Source organism: Epargyreus clarus, unplaced genomic scaffold (genome assembly GCF_041222505.1).
Source record: "Epargyreus clarus isolate Ecla_fem2 unplaced genomic scaffold, WU_Ecla_fem_2.2 ptg000013l, whole genome shotgun sequence".
Classification (NCBI taxonomy): Eukaryota; Metazoa; Arthropoda; class Insecta; order Lepidoptera; family Hesperiidae; genus Epargyreus; species Epargyreus clarus.
This window is the reverse complement of record NW_027332221.1, coordinates 1,603,771-1,619,792: the sequence shown is the minus strand read 5'-3', so window position 1 is coordinate 1,619,792 and position 16,022 is coordinate 1,603,771.

The following is a 16,022-nucleotide window of genomic DNA, read 5'->3' as shown; positions in this document are numbered from 1 at the left end:
TAATGAAGCACTGGATTCTTTATGGATGAATTCAAAATTAAATAAGGCCTGTACGTGATTATTTATAAGAAGTCTTTGATTATCGTACCTTTCTGACAACAATTGCCAAGCAATGGCATAATTACTGGCCTGGAACTCGATGCTTTTTATAACTAGGGATGCGCTGTCGGTTAAAGCCGGGCGAAGATAGTGAAACTTATTGATGTCTTGTATACTTTCATTATTATGAATAAGGGAAATATACGTATCTCTAAATTCAAGCCAGTGCTGATAGTCGCCGTTAAAATGTGGCAGGTCGATCTTTGGCAGACGTACGAAGTCATGCTTGCAGGCAGAGCTGCGGTTAGCGCCGCCGTCAACGGACGAGGCGGACACCGACGAGGGAGCGCGCACGGGGGCGAGCAGCGCCCGCGCATGGGACACTTGCGTGAAGTATTGTTGCTCAAATTGCTCCCTATCTTTATACATTTCCTCTGCATCCTCCGACAACAGCTCCAACTCCGTCTGCAATGCGTCAAAATCACGATACATTGTTTCCATTACGCTAAGTCGGCATTCTAATTCTGCTAGCTGGAAATTATCTAAATCTGACGCAGGCAATAATTTTATAAAATTTGTGAATTGGGTCAACTTAGCTTTGAAGCTTCCACGTTTCTTTATGAGCTCTTTAAAAGGCATAATGAATGATGGGAAATTAATTAAATGCGTAACCCGTAAGTAAATAATATGCAGGCAAACCCGTAGGTAAAATGCGTATAGCTTTAAGTGCGATTAACTATGAGTTGTGCTAAGCAACAGCAAATATAGGAAATGAGTGAATAGATAAGATAGAAAATAGGCTATTTATGAAGAGATCAATATGCCTGATCCGTATAGCACTACTGTAAATTCCTGGAATGAAGCACAAGAAGACAGGAAAATAAGGAAAAAAAGGAACGGACTCACTCAATTATTAAAGACCCCCGGGGGTCCACTTGGGGGGCGATGTTACGTCCACGGGCGGTCGTGCACGACGAAGCGGACGTTCCCTGGCCACTGGTGACGTCTTTGAAGGACCACTGTCTGAGTGTCAGGCCCCAGTGGTGAGCTGGGCGTCCTGGCTTTGAATATAAACTCGCCAAATATGGTTTTAACTGTTTATTCCAAATAAGGGAACGACCGGCGTGTGCACATCGAGTGGGTTCGCGGACGAGTGGTCTGGACGCGAGGAAGGAGTGCGGGTCCCCCGCCAGCCGCGGACGGTCGCCTGTACTGTGCGAAGTGCGTTACGCAGTAAGAAGAGTGAACTTTATGTACAAATGTGAGAATTTATACAAAATTAACATTTTGGATTTCGTTACACTTATCTTTCAGTGACTCAATAGGAATAAATACAGTAATAATTAAAGGTTTGGAAGTTCAGTCCACAAACATACGGTTAATTATTAAATATCTGCACATATTTTTCACTTTTACTGTTGCTCATGGACCGACATAAGGTCGGCCATAGATCAGGAATATGATAATACCACGTATAATAGTAACTTCAAATCAAAACAAAGCAGCGCTAAACATGTATGTATTACAGTCATATTACACTTTTTCGTGGGTAGATCACATAGTCGCTGATTATTAATAAGTTATGACACTTTTAAACACTTTTTCTATTTTTATATTTTGGACTATTCAGTCTTGAGTTATTTATTTATTTATTTTAAGGACTACCAACAGAACTATATGTTATACATGACTGACAATGTTATTTTCTTAAATAATATAGCTTAGTACATATATTTCCATTTACAGGTAGTCACAACATGCAAATTGGTAAGTGCTTATACAATAGGTAGCTAGTACAGTTGCTTCTAAATTAGCGTTTAATTATATTTTATACAAAAATAAATAAAGTATGAGATTGCAATTAGTTGTTGTAATGATGATGGAGACTAATATGTTACATAATATAAATGTAGTGTTTATGTTAGCGACGTCTTCAATCCGTTAGAATAAGTTATGTAGAATAAGAGTTTTAATTGAAAATAAAACATATTTTATAATAGGTATTAGGGATAGTTATAAGTATGTAATATGGTAGAATTGAAAATTAGACGAGCTTACCTGTAAGCGAAGTCTGATTATAATTTTATGAATGGTGATCTGAAATATAATTGAGAATTACAATGTAGTATCCTTCTTCCCACTCGTCGGCATCGCGATTGTTTAGCCTTTTAAAAACAAAAAAGTTTAAAGACCACTGACACTGCGTATGACAGTGACAGTTCCCGATTCCTCACTTAATTTAGAGTCTATCATTTCCAACTTAGTCTCCTTGATAATATGCATGCTGTCTATATCTAGGAGACTCTTTTGTTCTTATTGTTGCAGTATGGGTTTTGATTTTGGGAGGGTGGGTGTCGGCGACTGACTAAGAATATTTTATGAATAATTGTAATTAACTTGTGTTTTAAGTCTGACTGAATATGTTTATATAAGTTTAATAAGAAAATACATTACGTAAGTTTTAAGTTTAGAGATAAGACACGGTAGATGGCGCTATCGGTCGCATTTATTGTATTTTATTCGAGTTTTTAGGTATTTTTATGAAAAAAGTATTGTAGGTTAAGATTTTGAGATTTATACATGTTTTATGTTTTTAAAGTTTATGTTATCTCCTAGAATATGTTTCTAGCTTCATATTGATATAAGATTAGTAAGAATCAATTGTGATAATTTCGAGATAATTAGGAATATTGACATGTAAAATGACGTAAGATGTACATTTTTGGAATATTTTCACGAATAACTTCTTTACAAATTAAGATATGACTATGTAACTTATGTAGCTAGATAGGGCTAATTATAAGGATTCCAACGATGTATGATACATATGTGTAACTTTTGGGAAATTAATAAAGAAAGGGTGAAAACTAGGTCAGCCAAAGTGAAAATGACATGGAAATGGGCCTAAAAAAGCGCGGCTCTCTTTACGGTATTGCTCTGGGGTAGCTCAGAAAACCAGTTTTCCGGCTTAAGCATGGTCTCAGCAGAGAAGAATACGAAGAAGACTCCTGAAGAAGAAGAAGACTCCCGAAGAAGAAGAAGACTCCTGAAGAAGAAGAAGACTCCTGGAGAAGAAGAAGACTCCTGGGGAAGAAGAAGGAAAATCTGAAGACGGAAGCGTTCCTGCGCAAGAAGAGGAAGTAGGGGTTAGGTCGGGATAGGGAAGAGGCTTTGGCTGGCCTACACTCTTGTTTCTATTGCACGTCAATTATTGTTTCTATTGCACGTCACCCCTTCCCCGCACCTCCCCTCTCTACGGCACGGGACAGGCGCAACTCCCCGACGCGACGACTATCACCACGAGCGGGCTTCCGGCGCCGGACGGAAGAAGGCCGTCCGTACAACATCACGCCCGCACCCCTATACGGTCGCAGGTTAGGTGGCGGCGTGGCATACCACCACACCGCCGAAAACAGCGCCCCGCGAAAACAGTTGGTCCTTCGAGCCGGATCATCGTGCTAGTCGTCATATCGTCGGGTTACTGACGCCGCCATGCCAGTCACACGGAGCCAGAGGGGAACCTCGCCGCCGAACCAGTCGACTGCGCCCCGCGCCACGGAAAGCGCGCAGGGGACAACTGACTCTTCGGGGACATCGGGCACCGCAACTGAGGGTACGCTTACAACATATGAGTCTAGAGTCACTTCAGGCACCTTGGCAACTGTTCCAGCTGCTCCAGGTGTTCCAGCTGTTCCAACTGCTGCAACAGCTGGAACCCGGAAAACGCGGTCGGTGAAGTCGACGAAACGTCGGGAGATGGAAGCCAAGGTGGAATTGGCGCGCCGACAGCTGGAAGAAGCAAAGGCAGCTGCAGAACTCGCCAAGGCGCAATGGGAGCTGGTCCAGGTGGAGAATGAAGAGTCCGAGGTCGAGGATGAAGACTGGTCGCATAACGCGAACATCCACACATGGGTACAGTCGACGGTAGAGAGGATGTCCGGGGCGGGGCATCAGGGGGAGGTGTCCGGGGAGGGGCACCGACTGGGGGCGTCCGGGGAGGGGCGAGCCAGTCAACCTCCAGTCACTATCGTCAAGCCTGAAGACCAAGCGGAACCTTCAAGCAACGGGACCAAGGAGTTGGCTGAGGCCATCATGAAGGCCATTAGTGTTGCACCGAGGAATACATCGCAACCTAACTACGTACATGAATTACCCGACTTCGATGGAAGAAGCGAAGAATGGATCGCCTTCAGGACGGTATATGAGGACACCGCACTGCTGTTTACGGAAGCACAGAATATGGCGCGGCTGCGGCGGTCAATTAAGGGCACGGCAAGGGAGGCTATCAAGAGCCTATTATATTCAGAGTGCCCTCCTGAAGAAGTAATAGAAGCTCTTCGTCGAAGGTTCGGAAGACCCGAAGCCCTGATCCTGATGGAACTAGAAAAGGTAAAGAATCTTCCTAGGATCAACGAAAATGCGCGCGACATCTGCGTGTTCGCCAGTCGAGTGAACAACACCGTCGCGACAATACGGGGGCTAAGAAGACCGCAGTATCTACACTCACCGGAAATGGTAAGGATTATCGTGGGTAAGATGCCGGCGGTATTGCAGTATCGGTGGTACGACTTCGCCGCCGACGCAGAAGATCAAGATCCAGACCTGGTGCATTTAATGAAGTTCCTGAACAGGGAAGCGGACCGGTGTGGACCATACGCGACGCAGGAGACTACGCAGCAGCCGCGCCAGCCTCCCAGACGTCAATTCACGAACACCACGTCCGAACAACTGGAAGAAAAGAAGACCTGTCCACATTGCCAGTACGAGCATCACCTCTTCGAATGTCGCAAATTTCTACAGCTGCCAATGAAGGAACGGTGGGACGTCGCTACCAAGTCGAAGATGTGTTTCAAGTGTCTCCAAGGACGACATCGGAAGGAAACATGTCGGCGTCCTCCGTGCAAGACATGTAAGCGGTGGCATCACTTCGTGCTTCATGAAGAACGTTGGGATAACCCGAAGCCCGAAGAGAAGAAAGAAATTGCGAATAACGTCATGCTCCCGGTGAACACTGCAAGGACAGTGAAGGCATATTTGAAGATGGTTCCTGTTGAGCTATATGGACCGAAGGGAGCTGCCCGGATCCTGGCGTTACTGGATGAGGGGTCAACTGTCTCGCTTCTCGACTCTGCGGTTGCAAGACAAATCGGCCTCAAAGGACCCGTGGAAGCACTCACCTTGGAGACAGTGGGTGGGAAGACCATCTCCAAGCAAGATTCAATGAAGGTCAACGTCAGATTGAAGGGAATGCACCAGATCAAGAAGAGAACCATCTCTGGGGCCCGCACGATAGATGACATCAACCTGACGCCTCAGAGGTTGGAAATAAGAAGGATCGAAGAATGCGCTCATCTCAAGCCAATGTCGAAACAATTGTATTATGAAGAAGAGTCACCCAAGTTGTTAATCGGACAAGACAATTGGGAGCTCATCGTGTCCAGAGCCACACGCAAGGGGAAAAGAGGTCAACCCGTAGCATCATTGACCTACCTAGGGTGGGTGCTACACGGGTCCGATGGAGCAGCATCAAGACCTGTGAACTTCGTAACCTGCGCGCACGTGTCTTCTAAAGAAGAGGATTTAGAAAAGGTCATCAAGGAACATTTCGCCGTGGAATCGTTGGGGATCCAGCCACATCGACCGACCACAGATATAGAAGAAAGGGCTCTGGCAATTTTGGAAGAAACGACAAAGAGATTGGACAATGGGCGCTTCGAGACCGGCTTGCTATGGAAAAACAAGGAAGGGAAAATGCCCGACAATTACAAGCAAGCGGAAAACCGGTTAAGGAACATCGAAAAGAAACTGGATGGGGATCCGGCACTGAAGCAGGAGTATGAAAGTCGGGTAAAGAATCTCGATAGTAACGACGCAACGAGGGACGTGCCCAAGGACTTCGAGAGCGGACACAGATGGTTCAATGGACTTTCGTTCCTGGCACAAGAGGAGGAAGATTGGCCGAAACCACGTACCTTCAAGGCGGAGCTCACGGGAGAAGAGAAGGAGAGGTCAACTGTGGGGGCAACGAAGCCCGTTGATCGGCATCCGACTCCGAACCCAGTCAAGTTCTCAAGTTGGACTCGACTAGTGAGAGCAACCGCAAGGGTACTACAGTTCGTCGACCTGTGCCGAAAGAAGAAACACGCAGTGAACGTGTCCCGTAAGTCTGAGCGTCAAGATCCTACCTGGAAAAGAAATAAGAAGAAAGCCAAGGTAGCAATGAAGCCTGTGAACAAGAACACCCAAGAAAGAAGATTCATTCCCCTCGAACCCGACCAAATAAGAGAAGCCGAAAAGATCCTATTACGAAGAAGCCAAGAAGAGAGCTTCCAAGATGAAGTACGCTGCGTCAAGAAGATGAAGCCATTCGAGAAGAATAGCAGGCTTAAGAAACTGGATGTCGTCATGGAAGATGGACTACTACGACTCCGAGGAAGATTCGACGCGGCAAGACACACTCGGCAAGATAAGAAACCTATGGTGTTAGACAGCAAGCACCACATCACCAGACTGCTCATCGCGTACTACCATGAAGAATTCAACCATGGTAACCACGCGACGGTGATCAACAAGTTGAGGCAGCGCTACTGGATCCTGGGACTACGGTCTGCGGTGAGAGCGACGGTTCATCGGTGTCAGTGGTGCAAGGTGTACCGCGGCACGCCACGAATCCAGCCGATCCCGCTGGAACGGTTGCGGCATGGGGAACCGCCGTTCACATGCACCGCCGTGGACTACTTCGGGCCCATGAGCATCACGGTGGGTCGGCGTCATGAGAAGAGGTGGGGCGCTCTGTTTACGTGCCTCACAACCAGAGCCGTCCACGTGGAACTGGCAGCATCTCTGTCAACGGACTCCATGATCCTGGCGCTAAGAAGAATGGCAGCAAGAAGGGGGATGCCGAAGACGATCTTCAGCGACAACGGCACCAACTTCGTGGGGGCCAACAAGGAACTTCAAGAAGCCCTCGCCAGCCTCAACAAAGAAGACCTCATCACCACAGCCGAGCGGATGAGCATCAGGTGGAAATTCATACCACCTGGGGCTCCGAACATGGGCGGGGCATGGGAGCGCCTGGTCCGTTCCATCAAAACGGCCTTGGCGGTCACCCTCAAGGAAAGGCATCCCAAGGAAGAAGTCCTGCACACTCTGCTATTGGAGGCGGAGCACCTGGTGAACTCAAGACCTCTTATCGAAGCCGACGAAGACAACGAAGAAGGTGCCCTCACTCCCAATCACTTCTTAATTGGGAGATCCTGCGGCACAAGATTGGGAACATTCACCGACGAAGACCTCACCGGCCGGCGCACATGGAGGACTGCGCAGCGACTAGCCGACCACTTCTGGAGCAGATGGGTGAAAGAGTATCTTCCAACTCTGATCCCGAGAAGAGTCGACGCGAGAGCTGCCACAAGGGACTTGCAGTGTGGAGACACGGTCCTAATAGTGGACTCCACGCTGCCACGAGGAGCCTGGCCGAGGGGTGAGGTGGTCCGAACCTTCCCTGGGCCCGACGGTCGCACCAGGGTATTGGAGGTGCGCACTACGGGGGGCGTATTGAAACGTCCCAGCTCCAAGTTGGTGCTACTGGTACCAGCACGACGTGATGAAGAGCAAGCGGTCGACGACACAAGGCGGTGGAGCATCGACCAGCGAGCCAGACTGCGGGGAGGCGGTCGTCACGTCGAGCCACAAGCATGGAGTCGCCGGGCCAGGAGTTGGTGCTACGCACGAGGGGGAGGATGTCGGCGACTGACTAAGAATATTTTATGAATAATTGTAATTAACTTGTGTTTTAAGTCTGACTGAATATGTTTATATAAGTTTAATAAGAAAATACATTACGTAAGTTTTAAGTTTAGAGATAAGACACGGTAGATGGCGCTATCGGTCGCATTTATTGTATTTTATTCGAGTTTTTAGGTATTTTTATGAAAAAAGTATTGTAGGTTAAGATTTTGAGATTTATACATGTTTTATGTTTTTAAAGTTTATGTTATCTCCTAGAATATGTTTCTAGCTTCATATTGATATAAGATTAGTAAGAATCAATTGTGATAATTTCGAGATAATTAGGAATATTGACATGTAAAATGACGTAAGATGTACATTTTTGGAATATTTTCACGAATAACTTCTTTACAAATTAAGATATGACTATGTAACTTATGTAGCTAGATAGGGCTAATTATAAGGATTCCAACGATGTATGATACATATGTGTAACTTTTGGGAAATTAATAAAGAAAGGGTGAAAACTAGGTCAGCCAAAGTGAAAATGACATGGAAATGGGCCTAAAAAAGCGCGGCTCTCTTTACGGTATTGCTCTGGGGTAGCTCAGAAAACCAGTTTTCCGGCTTAAGCATGGTCTCAGCAGAGAAGAATACGAAGAAGACTCCTGAAGAAGAAGAAGACTCCCGAAGAAGAAGAAGACTCCTGAAGAAGAAGAAGACTCCTGGAGAAGAAGAAGACTCCTGGGGAAGAAGAAGGAAAATCTGAAGACGGAAGCGTTCCTGCGCAAGAAGAGGAAGTAGGGGTTAGGTCGGGATAGGGAAGAGGCTTTGGCTGGCCTACACTCTTGTTTCTATTGCACGTCAATTATTGTTTCTATTGCACGTCACCCCTTCCCCGCACCTCCCCTCTCTACGGCACGGGACAGGCGCAACTCCCCGACGCGACGACTATCACCACGAGCGGGCTTCCGGCGCCGGACGGAAGAAGGCCGTCCGTACAACATCACGCCCGCACCCCTATACGGTCGCAGGTTAGGTGGCGGCGTGGCATACCACCACACCGCCGAAAACAGCGCCCCGCGACAACAGTGGGTAATTATATTTCAGATCACCATTCATAAAATTATAATCAGACTCGCTTACAGGTAAGCTCGTCTAATTTTCAATTTTATTTCATGGTGATCTGAAATAATAAAATTTTATTCATGTATTGTTAAGTTTTCTCTCTGCCTTTCCTTCTCTTCGTTACGTACTTATTTTGCACTGTGCAGACCTGTGCTGTGAATTTTTTTCACTTATATTCCTTATGAATTAGTTCCTTCCTTAAAATGTCGGTACCTTTAAAGAAAAATAATAATTCGTTTAGCTTAATTTAATAAATAATTAGTGCAATTAAACTATAAACTTTTTATAAATATTATTATAGTCGATGCTTACCTTTTATTATAACTAGCAAAAAGCGCAGCTTTATAAGGGCTCGCGTATCGTGAATGGTATATTCAGTTTAAGATCCTATATCAAAGATGATGTGGTCACTTATTAATTAACAATAAATTATTAAATCTATCTTTCGTCAGAAGACCTATGAAGAGCAAAGCTACCTTTGATCCAGAACCAGAACCACTTTAAATGCTTGTGGTGGATAACTTATATTAGATCCATTTTTTGGGATTGTATTTTTTTTTTTTGCGATTTATCCTTGGTATCTTTTTATTTACTCTTGAATTTAAACTCCGCCATACTTATAAAATTATTGCGTCTGATTTGCAAAAAAATATTTTTTAAGTATATATAGGTATAAGCTATTGTGGATGTCTGAAACGCAGTACATTATAATCTAATCTGGGGTCTGTTACCAATCAACAAGATGGTGAATGACCTTTATGACCTTTTGGTGTCTACGGATTCCTCTCGTTCAGACCATTCCAACGATACCTCATTTGTTTCTTTCCGAATAATAGTTTGTTAAATAATTCAATTCCTAGTTTTCGCATTTTTCACTTTCAGTTTTTCACCTATATCTTCATGTCGATTTGGGTCATTTATCAGTGAATGTTGAATTCACCACGACTTCTTTAATTTACTAAAGCCCCGAGGGAAACATTCCGTAAAGCTGTTCTATTAAATAACATTTTTATCAATTGTTAAATTAACTATTAAATTTATGAATTAAATTAATGAATTATGTGTGTGGCCTGCTCAATTAGTTTTGTATTTTCTTTTATATTTCTACCTAACATAACCAATTCTATACAAAACAGGAACGAATTTCCGTAAAACACAATGTGATAGTCGCTAAATTGTAAATTTGTCACTGGGCTTTTTGTCACAAACAAAGTATTTTTTGACAATGGAAATGAAATTTGCGGATGGATTCTAAACGGGTAGTATTTAAGCGAGTGACTGCAAATAAAAGTTTTGAATGACAAAAATAATGAATTTTGGTTATAGTATTACTAAGGGAGCAACTGGCTGCGAGTGACGAGAAATCAACAGAACAGCAACTTACAAACATTAATTTGAGCGACCTAATATTTTTCTAAGTGTAAACATTACGTCCTGCGTTTTATTCAATATTTAGCAAATGTTTTTTTTAATACTGAGCAGCATTTTATTTTAAATGAAGTGTTTCGAATACAAAAAGCACTTTGAAAAATACTATAATAAGTAGAATATTGTGTGCTCATGTCATTGATCATGAATAAAGGTAAGGTCTGAATTCATACAGATTGGGCCCACCCGCTCGCTGGGCGCTGTCGCGCCCTGCTCGCTTCGTTTTATATTGTCTTATATGTTCCAACCTAACCTAACGAATTCAATTACAAAAACTACTTAATACTAACTTACTACAAAAACTACCTAATCTATCTTAATACTAAAGTTGCCTGTCTATATTTCCAGTCGCTCACTTAGTAATGTAGTCGCACAAGTTATTAAAACAGTATGTCATTATCAGTCGCTAAGTTTTTTTTATTTGATTGTTTTATAATTTCCCACTGTAAACAAAAACTTAGATTAATCGGATATGTGGAGTTTTTGAAACTGCACTGCGTCAAAACATTTATAATATCCAACGAATATTATAAAGGCGAAAGTTTGTGAGTATGGATGGATGTTTGTGCCTTATATTAATCTGATTTGAATGAAACTTTACAGTATTACAGTCTATAAGTACACCAGTATAACCTGGAGAATACAATTCATAAAGATATGGCTATACTATACTTAGTTGTCAGAGCTATATTGATGTACCTACCATACGATGATACGTAAATTTTATATGAATGGATTAATAGTAATTAATTAGATACATTTTCGGTACGCATATTGTAAATACATTAACTTTTTCTTTGACACTAAATAAATCGGACGGATAGTTTAAATTAAGGTGGTAGAACCCTATGTGGTTCGACTCCGGCGGCACCACCGCCACACCTGGTTCTGCCTCATAACAGCAGCGCTGTGTTCTGGTTCGAAAAGTGTGGTAAGGGATACATGGTTTTTCGAGGCGTTCCAGCTTAGTCCAGTTTAGTCCAGGGGTAACGGCGCATCTGTGGCCGACCTCAAGTAGGAATATGTAATCCTCTCTGGGTTTGATTGCAGATGTCCATGGACAGCTGCAGCCACTTACTACAGGTGGACTGCATGCTCGTCTGCTACTCATATATTATTAAAAAAAAACTTATATGAGACGTTCCAGTTTAGTCCTCAGGGGAGCGGCGCTTCTGTGGCCGACCTCTGTTAATTACAGATGTCCATGGGCGGCAGTAGCCACTTACCATCATATGGACTGTATGCTCGTCGGCTACTCCTATATTATAAAACCAAGAAAAACTTGAAACAAAACGCTTTTAAAATACACCGGTGAAACCTCGGTGAAACGCTGCCACGTTAGCATTTTCATATTTTTGATTGACATAATTATGTCATAATTCATATTCAACATGACGTTTTCTTTTTATTCTGCCATTATTTAAACAAAAATAATCCAAGTCATACAGCCATCAATGTTACACTAAATTTAAATTTGATAAAAAAGTGTTTTTTTTTTTGTGTACAAAACCTTATTTCAATCGTGTTGGTCCAATCTAGACATGACCTTAAGTAACTATGTTAAGTTTCAAATTTATAAGCCCTGTAGTTTTTTCAAAAAAGGTATGGAAAGCTTGCAAGATTTTCGAATTATAGAGGACTCGCTTCGCTCGCCCTAATTATTATCTCTCTGCTATTTTTTCATTAATCAATGTTATTAAAAAAATTAACAATAATTATTTTGTGCTACAAAGACAGCCGTCCATGTTTGTCCCTTTATTTCGGTGTACCCTGAAAATCAGCGCCTTGGTTACACTACCATGGCATAGGCTGAGGGTAGTCCGTTTTACGGTTTATTATGTCGCAGCGCGGTACCCTCCTTATTTTTTAATATTGTAAGAACTCGTTTTTTTTTATGTTTATGTTTTGTTTTGATTCTTGTTTTTTTAGTCATGTGTGTGCTGCTATGTATTCCGTGAATAAAAATTTATTATTATTATTAAATATAATTGAGAATTACAATGTAGGTGTTTAGAGACAACTGCAACATTGGAACATGTAATTAAATTAAAGATTTATTACCATACATATATATTATTATATGGATTTAATTACATTGCTGAATATTTATTCGTTCTGCATCATATGCATGAGATGTTGTGAAATCCATAGAGCTTAGTGAGATTTATTCTCAATAATAAAAAAATATATGTATAAAAATACAATATGAAAATATGATATTAATAAGAATTTTTTCTCTTAATTTTTCTTTATCCATTAAGACAAGCATAATATGAGAATTGCTATTGCACTTAAGTCTTCATAATGTCTATGTTAGTTACACTAAAACTAAAATTGTTATCATTTCATAATGAACACACATGGCAGACATCTTGCCTGGAACAAAGAAAACTATATTATATATATAAATTATTATTATAATTATTATATATAGAAGATTTATCTACTTTCCTTTAAGAAAAGAATTAAGATGGAGAAAAATGTGGGTAATAACTTTATAATTTATCACTGTCAGAGCTGTAACTAGAACCAGTTGTGTTAGTAATCATTACAGGCTAAGTAAGCCAGAACCCCATGGAAGTTATAAAATATTTGACTTATTAAAACTGAATTAATCATGGGAATGCTCAGCATAAATACTTTTGAGTAAAGATAAGCTTTTCTGGTCTAGTCATGAATGGGGTTTGAAATAATCATATACATAAATACTGTTATGAAAACTGATATCAACTTATACATACACATAACTGATAGTTACACACATTTTTAGGAAAAGATGTTAGATCGAAAGTCAGATTGGATTTCAAAAGGAAACGCATCATAAGCTTTCTAACCAACCATATAGATATGTAACTTTACAGAGGGCATGCATAAGCATGGTACAGCAAAAAGTATAAGTAACTTTTGCAAATCCGATACATACCTACAAAAACAGGAAGTCATATAAAACTAAAATGTTTCATTGATCTAAGAATGATCATGTCCCTCTTGAACATGCACACTTATATAAAGAAACAAAGTAGGTATAACACCCAATATTATACCGGCTATACCTACAACATAAAATATAAATTTATCTCACATGGGGCATATGTCATCCCAAGATCAAATCAAATACCCAATCATAATTTGTCAATAAATAATGGTATTAATTCCTTAATATTCAACATGGGATGGCTTCCTATTTTAATAATATTGGAATACATACAATGTACCTACTGGTACATATAAGTATAGTATTATATAAAAGTACATTATTATATAATGCACATCACATATGAAACATATTTATACATATATTGCTATATAGCAAAGGAAATAGTATTATTTGTGTCAATAAAATTGACCAAGTAATTCATTTGTACACATAATTATGACATACTATGGAGGGTAGAAAACATATTTTCGACCTTGTATGTATTTATTTTTTGCAAGGTGCAAAAGCTTGAATTTAATAATCATTAATACTGACCAAATTACAATATTACTATTATTATTATTGTTGGCCAATTTTAGTAATAATATATTTAGAGAAAAATATTGCATTATTATTGCACTGAATATTATTTCATCTAATTCAGAGGGAATCTCACTTAGTACTATGTGTTTCAGAACATTTCATCCATATTATACAGTAAGAATAAATATTCAGTTAGCAATCCTAATAATTATGTATATTTTATAATTATACCTAATTAAGAGAAAAATTTCTTATTAATATCATATTTTCATATTGTATTTTTATACATATATTTTTTTATTATTGAGAATAAATCTCACTAAGCTCTATGGATTTCACAACATCTCATGCATATGATGCAGAACGAATAAATATTCAGCAATGTAATTAAATCCATATAATAATATATATGTATGGTAATAAATCTTTAATTTAATTACATGTTCCAATGTTGCAGTTGTCTCTAAACACCTACATTGTAATTCTCAATTATATTTAATAATAATAATAAATTTTTATTCACGGAATACATAGCAGCACACACATGACTAAAAAAACAAGAATCAAAACAAAACATAAACATAAAAAAAAACGAGTTCTTACAATATTAAAAAATAAGGAGGGTACCGCGCTGCGACATAATAAACCGTAAAACGGACTACCCTCAGCCTATGCCATGGTAGTGTAACCAAGGCGCTGATTTTCAGGGTACACCGAAATAAAGGGACAAACATGGACGGCTGTCTTTGTAGCACAAAATAATTATTGTTAATTTTTTTAATAACATTGATTAATGAAAAAATAGCAGAGAGATAATAATTAGGGCGAGCGAAGCGAGTCCTCTATAATTCGAAAATCTTGCAAGCTTTCCATCCCTTTTTTGAAAAAACTACAGGGCTTATAAATTTGAAACTTAACATAGTTACTTAAGGTCATGTCTAGATTGGACCAACACGATTGAAATAAGGTTTTGTACACAAAAAAAAAACACTTTTTTATCAAATTTAAATTTAGTGTAACATTGATGGCTGTATGACTTGGATTATTTTTGTTTAAATAATGGCAGAATAAAAAGAAAACGTCATGTTGAATATGAATTATGACATAATTATGTCAATCAAAAATATGAAAATGCTAACGTGGCAGCGTTTCACCGAGGTTTCACCGGTGTATTTTAAAAGCGTTTTGTTTCAAGTTTTTCTTGGTTTTATAATATAGGAGTAGCCGACGAGCATACAGTCCATATGATGGTAAGTGGCTACTGCCGCCCATGGACATCTGTAATTAACAGAGGTCGGCCACAGAAGCGCCGCTCCCCTGAGGACTAAACTGGAACGTCTCATATAAGTTTTTTTTTAATAATATATGAGTAGCAGACGAGCATGCAGTCCACCTGTAGTAAGTGGCTGCAGCTGTCCATGGACATCTGCAATCAAACCCAGAGAGGATTACATATTCCTACTTGAGGTCGGCCACAGATGCGCCGTTACCCCTGGACTAAACTGGACTAAGCTGGAACGCCTCGAAAAACCATGTATCCCTTACCACACTTTTCGAACCAGAACACAGCGCTGCTGTTATGAGGCAGAACCAGGTGTGGCGGTGGTGCCGCCGGAGTCGAACCACATAGGGTTCTACCACCTTAATTTAAACTATCCGTCCGATTTATTTAGTGTCAAAGAAAAAGTTAATGTATTTACAATATGCGTACCGAAAATGTATCTAATTAATTACTATTAATCCATTCATATAAAATTTACGTATCATCGTATGGTAGGTACATCAATATAGCTCTGACAACTAAGTATAGTATAGCCATATCTTTATGAATTGTATTCTCCAGGTTATACTGGTGTACTTATAGACTGTAATACTGTAAAGTTTCATTCAAATCAGATTAATATAAGGCACAAACATCCATCCATACTCACAAACTTTCGCCTTTATAATATTCGTTGGATATTATAAATGTTTTGACGCAGTGCAGTTTCAAAAACTCCACATATCCGATTAATCTAAGTTTTTGTTTACAGTGGGAAATTATAAAACAATCAAATAAAAAAAACTTAGCGACTGATAATGACATACTGTTTTAATAACTTGTGCGACTACATTACTAAGTGAGCGACTGGAAATATAGACAGGCAACTTTAGTATTAAGATAGATTAGGTAGTTTTTGTAGTAAGTTAGTATTAAGTAGTTTTTGTAATTGAATTCGTTAGGTTAGGTTGGAAC